General features: G+C 41.8%; 1 long non-coding RNA gene, 4 other non-coding genes and 2 pseudogenes across 5 annotated transcripts; 2 read left to right on the top strand and 5 right to left on the bottom strand.

Moving 5' to 3' along the window:
* Nucleotides 1-136: 136 nt before the first annotated feature.
* Nucleotides 137-1,639, top strand: LOC113746454 (uncharacterized). Its single transcript, XR_003462889.1, has 3 exons — nt 137-162; nt 252-318; nt 1,530-1,639. It is a non-coding gene; the product is annotated as an uncharacterized LOC113746454 (long non-coding RNA).
* A 103-nt stretch (nt 1,640-1,742) lies between these two features.
* LOC113746461 (surfeit locus protein 1-like) lies at nt 1,743-2,720 on the top strand (annotated as a pseudogene).
* Nucleotides 2,721-3,841: 1,121 nt separating this feature from the next.
* On the bottom strand, nt 3,842-7,298 carry LOC113746460 (60S ribosomal protein L7a-like; annotated as a pseudogene).
* LOC113746481 (small nucleolar RNA SNORD36) lies at nt 4,574-4,646 on the bottom strand. The gene has a single exon (XR_003462908.1). It is a non-coding gene; the product is annotated as a small nucleolar RNA SNORD36 (small nucleolar RNA).
* On the bottom strand, nt 4,866-4,937 carry LOC113746480 (small nucleolar RNA SNORD36). The gene has a single exon (XR_003462907.1). It is a non-coding gene; the product is annotated as a small nucleolar RNA SNORD36 (small nucleolar RNA).
* On the bottom strand, nt 5,196-5,267 carry LOC113746471 (small nucleolar RNA SNORD24). The gene has a single exon (XR_003462898.1). It is a non-coding gene; the product is annotated as a small nucleolar RNA SNORD24 (small nucleolar RNA).
* On the bottom strand, nt 5,545-5,618 carry LOC113746468 (small nucleolar RNA SNORD24). The gene has a single exon (XR_003462895.1). It is a non-coding gene; the product is annotated as a small nucleolar RNA SNORD24 (small nucleolar RNA).
* Nucleotides 7,299-8,265: the final 967 nt, after the last annotated feature.

Here is an 8,265-nt window from a genome sequence, read left to right as displayed (position 1 = left end):
CACTGAATCATGCCCCCCTCTGCTTTCTCTGTTATGTAGCGGAGATCTCTAGTTAATTAAACCTCCAACCTGCTGTCTTCCTGTCAAAGTGTTCCATCCACATGGCCTCCCTGAAATCACTGTGGCTTATTCCAGCGGCTGCTGACGACGATCACGCACCAGGTGACGCGCACGTGGTTGTTTCATACCTGCCGGCTTCATTCATGTCCAACAAAACTCTGAAATCAAATCTGCTCCTCTGTCATCCACAGACTCATGTTGTTTACATCAAGAGGAGCCTCCACGTGTCCAGGCTGCCGCTCTTCAAACGTGCAGACGGTAACAATCATCATTGTTTTGTTGTTTTTATGACTCAAAAATGTACTAAAAATATAAAAAATGAGTTAATGCAACATTCATTTAGTAAAAAAACAAACAGTGAGTCATTTTTAATGCCATACAAATGAAATAATTCGTTTATATACAGATAAAGCTTTAAACAAACATTTTGTTTCTCGTATAAAAGGTGAAAATTAAAGTTTTGTTATTATCCGGTGTACGTCCGTGGTATTTGACCAACAAAATAGTTACATTCATAAAGAAAATGTGTCTTTATATTTGTTCAATGATGGTGAGTGATTAAAAATAACTTTATGATCCCACACTGGAGAAATTCACCTGTTACAGCAGCTCTCAGTACACAAGGTGAATGAGAAAATACTCATAAATATAAAATAATTAAAAAAAAAACATTTTGTTTACTAGTAAAAGGTCAGAAATTAAGTTTTGTTCAATCTGCTGTAATCGTGTATTTCACCAACAAAAATAGTTAAATTCATAAAAGAAAATGTGTCTTTATATTTGTATAAATCATGGTGAGTGATAAAAACAGACTTTAATGATCCCACACTGGAGAAATTCACCTATCAGCCGCTCTCAGTACACAAGGTGGATGAGGAAAATACTCATAAATATGAATAAAAAAAAAAAAAAAAACATTTTGTTACTAGAAAGGTCAGAAATTAAAGTTTTGTTACAATCTGCTGTATGTCTGTGGTATTTGCCAACAAAATAGTTAAAATCATAAAGAAAATATGTCTTTCTATTTGATAAATGATGGTGAGTGATTAAAAAGACTTTAATGATCCACACTGGAAAATTCACCTACAGCCGCTCTCAGTATGCAAGGTGGATAAAAAAATACTCTAATATAAAAATAATATATTAAAAAAATCTATCTATACTAGAAATGGAAAAAAAGCAAACTTAAACTGAACAAAATCAATAAAAATGAGTGAGTCACAATGATGGTGACTTTCCAGAATACAGCAGGAGAAATGATACAGTGTAACTAAAAATAAATTGCAACAGATAGAATAATTCCACAGCATAGTAATAAACATAATTACACCAGGAAAAGGCATTTGCACAGCATAGTACATGGCTGGAATGAAGGACTGTGGTAGCGCTCCTCTTACATGGTGGTGAGTAGTAATATCGGCACTTTTATCCGTATATATTGTGTTGTGTGTGGTTGTTACATTTTCCAGGCAGGTTCATTCCCTTCGTGCGACAGTGAGCTCCGCAGCAGCCGGAGCAGAGAAGGAGAAGACTCTTTCCTCAAAATGGTTCCTGCTGCTCATCCCTGCCACCACGTTCGGCCTCGGTACATGGCAGGTAGAGCACTTTCACATTTCATAAATCCAATGATCTCGTTTGTTCGTCGTCGTCGTGGGTGGATTCAGATTCTTTTGTTTCTGTGAATGGTGAAACGGCGTCAGTGGGAAACTGCAGCTGATCAACGAGCTGCATAACTCACCGCGGCAGCACCCATTCCTCTTCCACTTGAGTGAGCCAGAGATACTACATGTTATATGCATGTATTAATACACTCAAATAACAATAAAACCTCCTCGTGAGGGTGTTAATACGCTTGTCATTTTCCTTCCTGGATCTTAGTCCTCATGAGCTGAAGAGCCTCGAGTACAGACGGGTGAAAGTGCGTGGCCAGTACGACACTCAAGGAGCTCTACCTTCTGCCCCGCTCGCCCGTCGACCCAGAGAGAGAGGCCAGAGAGGCGGGCCGACTGTCTTCAAGCGGAGAGAGAGGCGCCAACCGTCGTCACTCCGTTCTACTGCACCGACCTCGGGTAAGACGACGCAGAAGTCGCCGTTTCACTTGACTTAACCCTGGAACTACATCTCACCATCCATCTTTACCACCTTCACCCGCAGCATCACGATCCTGGTGAACAGAGGGTAGTCCCAAGGCAGAAGATACGCCGGAGACCAGGTGAAGGGGCAGGTTCGTGTTCCACGTGATGCGACACGTGCATTCACTGTGCAGCAGTCGGAGTCATGATGGTAGTTTTTAATGCAGCAGAACAAGAGACATCTCCTCCTTCTTTGTGCACTACATTACCCACAATCACAAAACCATTAAATCACTATTGATCTAAAGGAAACGGCATCACACTCCCCTCCCTCACTTATATTTTGAATCATTTCAGTCGTACTTATCAAACCGTGATGTTTGTCTCCAGGTGGAAGGTGTAGTGGATGTGGTCGGCGTAGTTCGCCTCACAGAGATCCGCAAACCTTTCGTACCGAACAATGACGTGGAGAGGAGAACCGCTTGGCATTACGGGACCTGGAGGCCATGTCCAATCTCACCGGAGCTGAGCCAATCTTCATCGACGCAGACTTCGGTGAGACGCGCTTTGACTCGACTACACGTGTAGAAATATCAGACGTGGTGCAGAACTGTTGAACACTTATTTATAGTGCACGTGTAAATAAAGTGTTCCGTGTCCTGCAGCGAGACACCATCCCTGGTGGACCAATAGGAGGACAGACCAGAGTCACGCTGAGGAACGAACACATGCAGTACATAATCACATGGTGGTGGCTTTTCTTCTCCATGAACTACACTGAGACAAAGGCTGTGGTCGAATTGTTGAAAGAACTTCCTGTCTGCTCCTCAACACTTGAAAATATGTAGTCAAGCAAAGTACTTATCTCCTTTCCTCTGATAAAGGATGGTCTAGTATCCCGTGTTCAAAGACATAGGAAAGGAAGCATTGAAACACCTTTCCTTTGTCTTATCATGGTTGCCACAGATACTTAATTTCTCTCAATAAGTAATCTTCTTGAGCAGGAAGACTTCAGTCACAGCCTTGATATTCATTTGCTTTTTTTCTCCTCCTCAGGTACGGCTTGTGTGCAGCGACCTCCTACATGTGGTTTGCAAAGTTCATCAAGAGGATTTAAATTGTGATCTGTTGTTGAATTACACATGAAGACGAGCAAATCTGATATTATACTGTATCGACTCCAGTGTGCTGCCAGCGTTCACTGACAAACATGTAAATAGCTGCCGAGCGTTCTCCTGAAACATGTCTGAGAATAAATTAATATAAAATCATTTAGTTCTTGACTTTTTGTTGCTGTTAACTGCAACACAGCTTGATTTAATCTTAACTCCTACAAACTCTAGCACATCGGTCTGAAGAGAAGCTGCCATGACATTGTGTTGGACCAACTTGACAGCTGTGATACGGTTTCAGGCCTCGTTCAATTAAATTCGTGCCTCAAAACTCAAATTACTGACTTGTCAGTTTGAATCATCTCCCTCTGACGATGTTTAAACTCGTACCAAAATGTATTTGTTCCAGTTTATACCTTTAATATTTTGTCAGATTATTTCCTCTCCATATATTATGTCAGTGGATTAAATCATGACAGATCAGCTGCATCACTTCATAGATCCACATGTATTTAAAATCAGTATTAACCGCTCAAATATTTTCTTGCAGTGTTGAGAATGAATCAGCTGGCAACTTGGTTTGAGAATTCTGTAATATTAGTTATGAACAAGAAAAACAAAGATCTCTGTTATTGGACATACATTTTTTATTCCAAAACAGTTTAACCAAGCTTGGTGCCAGTTCCTTGCCTTTGCCTTCTCCAGCTTGGTGATGCGGGCTGTGGATTTAGGGCCCTAGATACCACCTCCCCAGTGCGACGGATCTGGAAATGAATTAATAAAAAAAGGTTATGCACATGTCATACCAGACAGTGTGGATATACTTTGTTTTTACTGTGATGAACGCTCACCTCTTCATATCTGTCGTTGTAGTTGGTCTTGATGGCTTCCACAAGTTGGCAGTGCACCTTTATCCCTCACTACAAGAGAACGAGAGTTAACACAGCGCTCACACCACCGAGGGTATAAATGTGCTATGACCAGTTTCTATAACAAACACAAAACTCCAGTACAAAGTCTCCAATCATTTTTGGAACCACTGCTACAGAAAAAGCCTCTAGCAGAGAATTAGATGAAAACAGTTGTGTGCAAACTTACGGGTTTGTCTGTGTGAAGGCGACTGAAGTGCATGTCTTCCTGTGCACCATCTGCCCAGTCTAGCTTTGCCCTTGACGATGCAGTATGGGACGCCCATCTTGCGGCACAGAGCTGGCAGGAAGACGACGAGCTAAGAGAGCAGGGAAACACAGGAGATAAGATTTTAGATCAAGTAAACCGTCATGTCCACACATAAAGTGGGTCAAAGCTTGTGTTTTTGGTTGTGTGGTCTCTGCTCAGGGTTAAAAGTCGTATGTTTTGATCCACATAGAGGATTCAGGTGAAGAATTCGACATCATTGCCAGAGACTGCTTTGTTGTACACAACACGGCACCGCTGCTTCTCAAAAAAAAAATCAAAACAAACTCACCTCAATTGGATCCACATCGTGGCGGATATGACCAGCTGGGCCTTCTTGCTCTCTACCAGAGAGGTGACGGTGTTCACACCTGTAAGAAGCATCGACACGTTTCATTATATCAATTAAAACACGCGGCACTGACATGTTTTGTTTTTTGGGGCCAATGCTCAGAGTTAAAAAAGCTCAATACCATCACGATTGTTTCAGGTGAAGAAATTCAAGGCATCATTGCATTCAACATCAAACACTGATTAAAAACGCTTCATACTAAGCCTCACCTGCACGGAGGACAGGGGGCCTCTTGGTTGTGTGTCACCCTTGCCGGCGGCTTCTGTCAGGCGGCCAGCAGCCTCTGCTTCTTCTCCTGCTTGGTCTCTGGCCTGTACTTGTGGGCCAGCTTGAACGCTGTGTGGCTGCGGAGGAACAGAGTACACTGCAGGTTAAGCTTTGACACAAAGTTTGTTCTACATCGTGGGAAGTGAACGTACATACTGCATCAGTGATCTTGGTGGGATGTCAGCACGGCTGTTCAGTTAGCAAATATTCTTTTACATCATTTTTACAGTTTTGTTCGGCAGCAAAAAACAAAAAAAGCAACCAAACAAAAAGACCCAAACTCACCCGTCTGAGGTCCGAGCCTGGGTGAATCGGTTGATTGGAGGAGGAACCTTCAGACGCTTGTAGAGGATGGAGCGCTGCCTCTGCAGGCGGATGTAACGAGGCCATTTCACAAAGCGTGTCAGATCACGCTTGGGCTGGATTCCTGGCCTGTGAGGGAAAGAGGAGCAAACATTCAGTATCGGACACACACAGCAAAGCCTTCTGCTTCATCACTGTGACGTGCATCAGCGATCTTGGTGGGAAATTGTCATCATCGTGTTTTAAGATAGCAAATATTCGTTTACATCATCTGCACTACTACAAATCCACAAACACATAGGGGGGGGTAAACTCACCGATGCCAAAGTTCTTTGGCCTCTTCTCGAACAGGGGGTTGACTACTTTTTTGGCCTCAGTTTCTTGGCCACAGAAGGGGGCAGGCGCCACCTTCTTCCCCTAGCCTTCTTTCCCTTAGGTGTCGAGAAGAAAACAAAAGTTAGGACCAGGGTTAATTTAGTCAGACGAGGACGATACAATGTTCTAAAAACAGACGAAAAATGTACCGATGTGCGTTTTGTTGACGGCGATAAACGAGACGAAAAGTCATGCAGAACAAAACCTCCTCTGTTTTCGTCTATAGTAAGAAAAAGAGCAACATCCAGTCCTGCTGTCATGTTAGGTAGCAACGTCACGGCCACACGTTTTAAATCCTCTTGCTGCTCGAAAACAAACACACGCAGGAGAAACACGGCGTAGGACGCACAATCATGACTCGGAAGGAAAAACGAGACTGACGTGTGCTCCCATTTCCTTATTTAAAAGAACAGAGGAAAGTCACAATGCCTCGTTTTGACGAATGGGAATGTGGCAGGAAGAAAAACCAAACAAGTGAACTGTAATATTAAACAAAATCATTCCTCTGAAAAGAATAAATAGAAAGACTAAAAATGTTTTGACTGAAACTAACTTGAGTCGACAAATACTAAAATGATTTGTGAAAGACTAAGACTAAATTAACACTGGTAGGACGCATCAAGATGTAAGTTTAATCATTGTTTGGGGATTTACCGCAGCACCTCGATTTAAACTCGTAGTACTGAGACCTAAACAAGATCCTGGATTACAACTTTGATTTACCAGTTCACCAGCATGCAGACTAATACATATACATAAGAGTGAAGATCAGTCATAAAACCTGACAAGGTTGAAACATGAGGTGGAATGAAGCCAGCCAAGTTAAAAACCAATGAACCTAGCCCAGCTGCTAACGTGTCCACTATTAAAGTGTTTACAATAACAATTCACTAGAAAGCTACAAAGCTATTAAACTCAATAAAGTAGATTTAAGATAGAGTGTTAACGTCCACGTCTGTACAAACAGTAGCAATGCTCAGGGCCCGTTAACCTGTTAACCTAACACTACCGGGGTAAACCAGCCGGATACACACTTAACATAACGTTACAAACCTCCTTTAACGTCTATAAGTCACATTAATAATGAAGCTATGGTTTAAGAGCTGCAGTTCACATTAAAAACAGATAAACACTTTGAAATCAAGCGTGCTCATCAACCCACGTTGCTTTTTAGCTCCTCGTACCGGCTTTAAGTTTAGTCAAGTTTCACCAAAGAACTAAAACACATCCACGCCCAATATCGACATCAAACGCAAGAACAGGCTTCACGCAACTCACGCAGACACGTTACGGCGTTAGAATAAGCTCGTGTAAAAGGATGCAGACAGATTCGCGGCTCGGGATTATCCCCCGAGAAGGAGCGGCCCTGTACCCACCATGTCGGTTCAGGCAGAAGGAGACCGGGCATTCTGGGTAGCCAATACCGCGAGGCTTCGCCGGGTGTGAGCTCTCGCACGCGCCTGATCTGGAGTCAGATTTCACAGCGGCTCGCGTGCACCAGCTGTGCTGCTTTAACAATCAAGACACTGACTCAGGAACAGCGTTATTATTACACCAGTCTGAACACGGCGTGTACGTCATACTCAGAAAGAAAGTCATGATTAAAACGTTAATTACTATGTTTACAATGTAGTTATATATTTAAAATACACTTGAAATGTATTTTTATCAATAGATGCATAGAAGTTACACATTTAGTTTATATTTTATAAAAATGCGATTTATAAATAGTATAATGGATTATTTACACTTACTACTGGTACTTAATTTTTAATATATCCTCCTGAGAACCCAGGGAAAAATGTCTTACAATTTCTGTTTTTGTGTGATTCCTATCTATTTGGGCCTAAAAAAATATATACAAATATATATTTTTATTTTAATTTTACAAACATGTCCATTGTAGAGGACAACAGGACGATATTTGCATGATCTCTGCTCCTTTCCTTGCTCCTCTCCCTGCTCCTCTCTCTGCTCCTTTTCTCACTTCTCTCTCTGCTCCTTTTCTTGCTCCTCTCTCTGCTCCTTTTCTCACTTCTCTCTCTGCTCCTTTTCTTGCTCCTCTCTCTGCTCCTTTTCTCTCTCCTCTCTCTGCTCCTTTCCTCGCTCCTCTCTCTGCTCCTCTGGACTCACACAGATAGTAATACAGGCAGCAAATTTATTTATTTATTTATTTATTTTTTTTACACAGTATATATTAAAAATTAAGTACCAGTAGTAAGTGTAAATAATCCATTTATACTATAAATCGCATTTTTATATATAATATAAACTAAATGTGTAACTTCTATGCATGCTATTGATAAAAATACATTTCAAGTGTATTTTAAATTATATAACTATATCGTCAACATAGTAATTAAAGTTTTAATCATGATTTCTTTTTAATGGGATCAGCCTCACTGTGTATGACGTACTGTTCAGACTGTGTAATAACGCTGTTCCTGAGTCAGCGTCTTGATTGTTAAAGCGGCACAGCTGGTGCACGCGAGCCGCTGTGAAATCTGACTCCAGATCAGCGCGCGCGAGAGCTCACACCCGGCGAAGC

Source organism: Larimichthys crocea, chromosome IX (genome assembly GCF_000972845.2).
Source record: "Larimichthys crocea isolate SSNF chromosome IX, L_crocea_2.0, whole genome shotgun sequence".
NCBI classification, from domain to species: domain Eukaryota; kingdom Metazoa; phylum Chordata; class Actinopteri; family Sciaenidae; genus Larimichthys; species Larimichthys crocea.
This window is presented reverse-complemented; position numbering and strand designations above follow the sequence as displayed.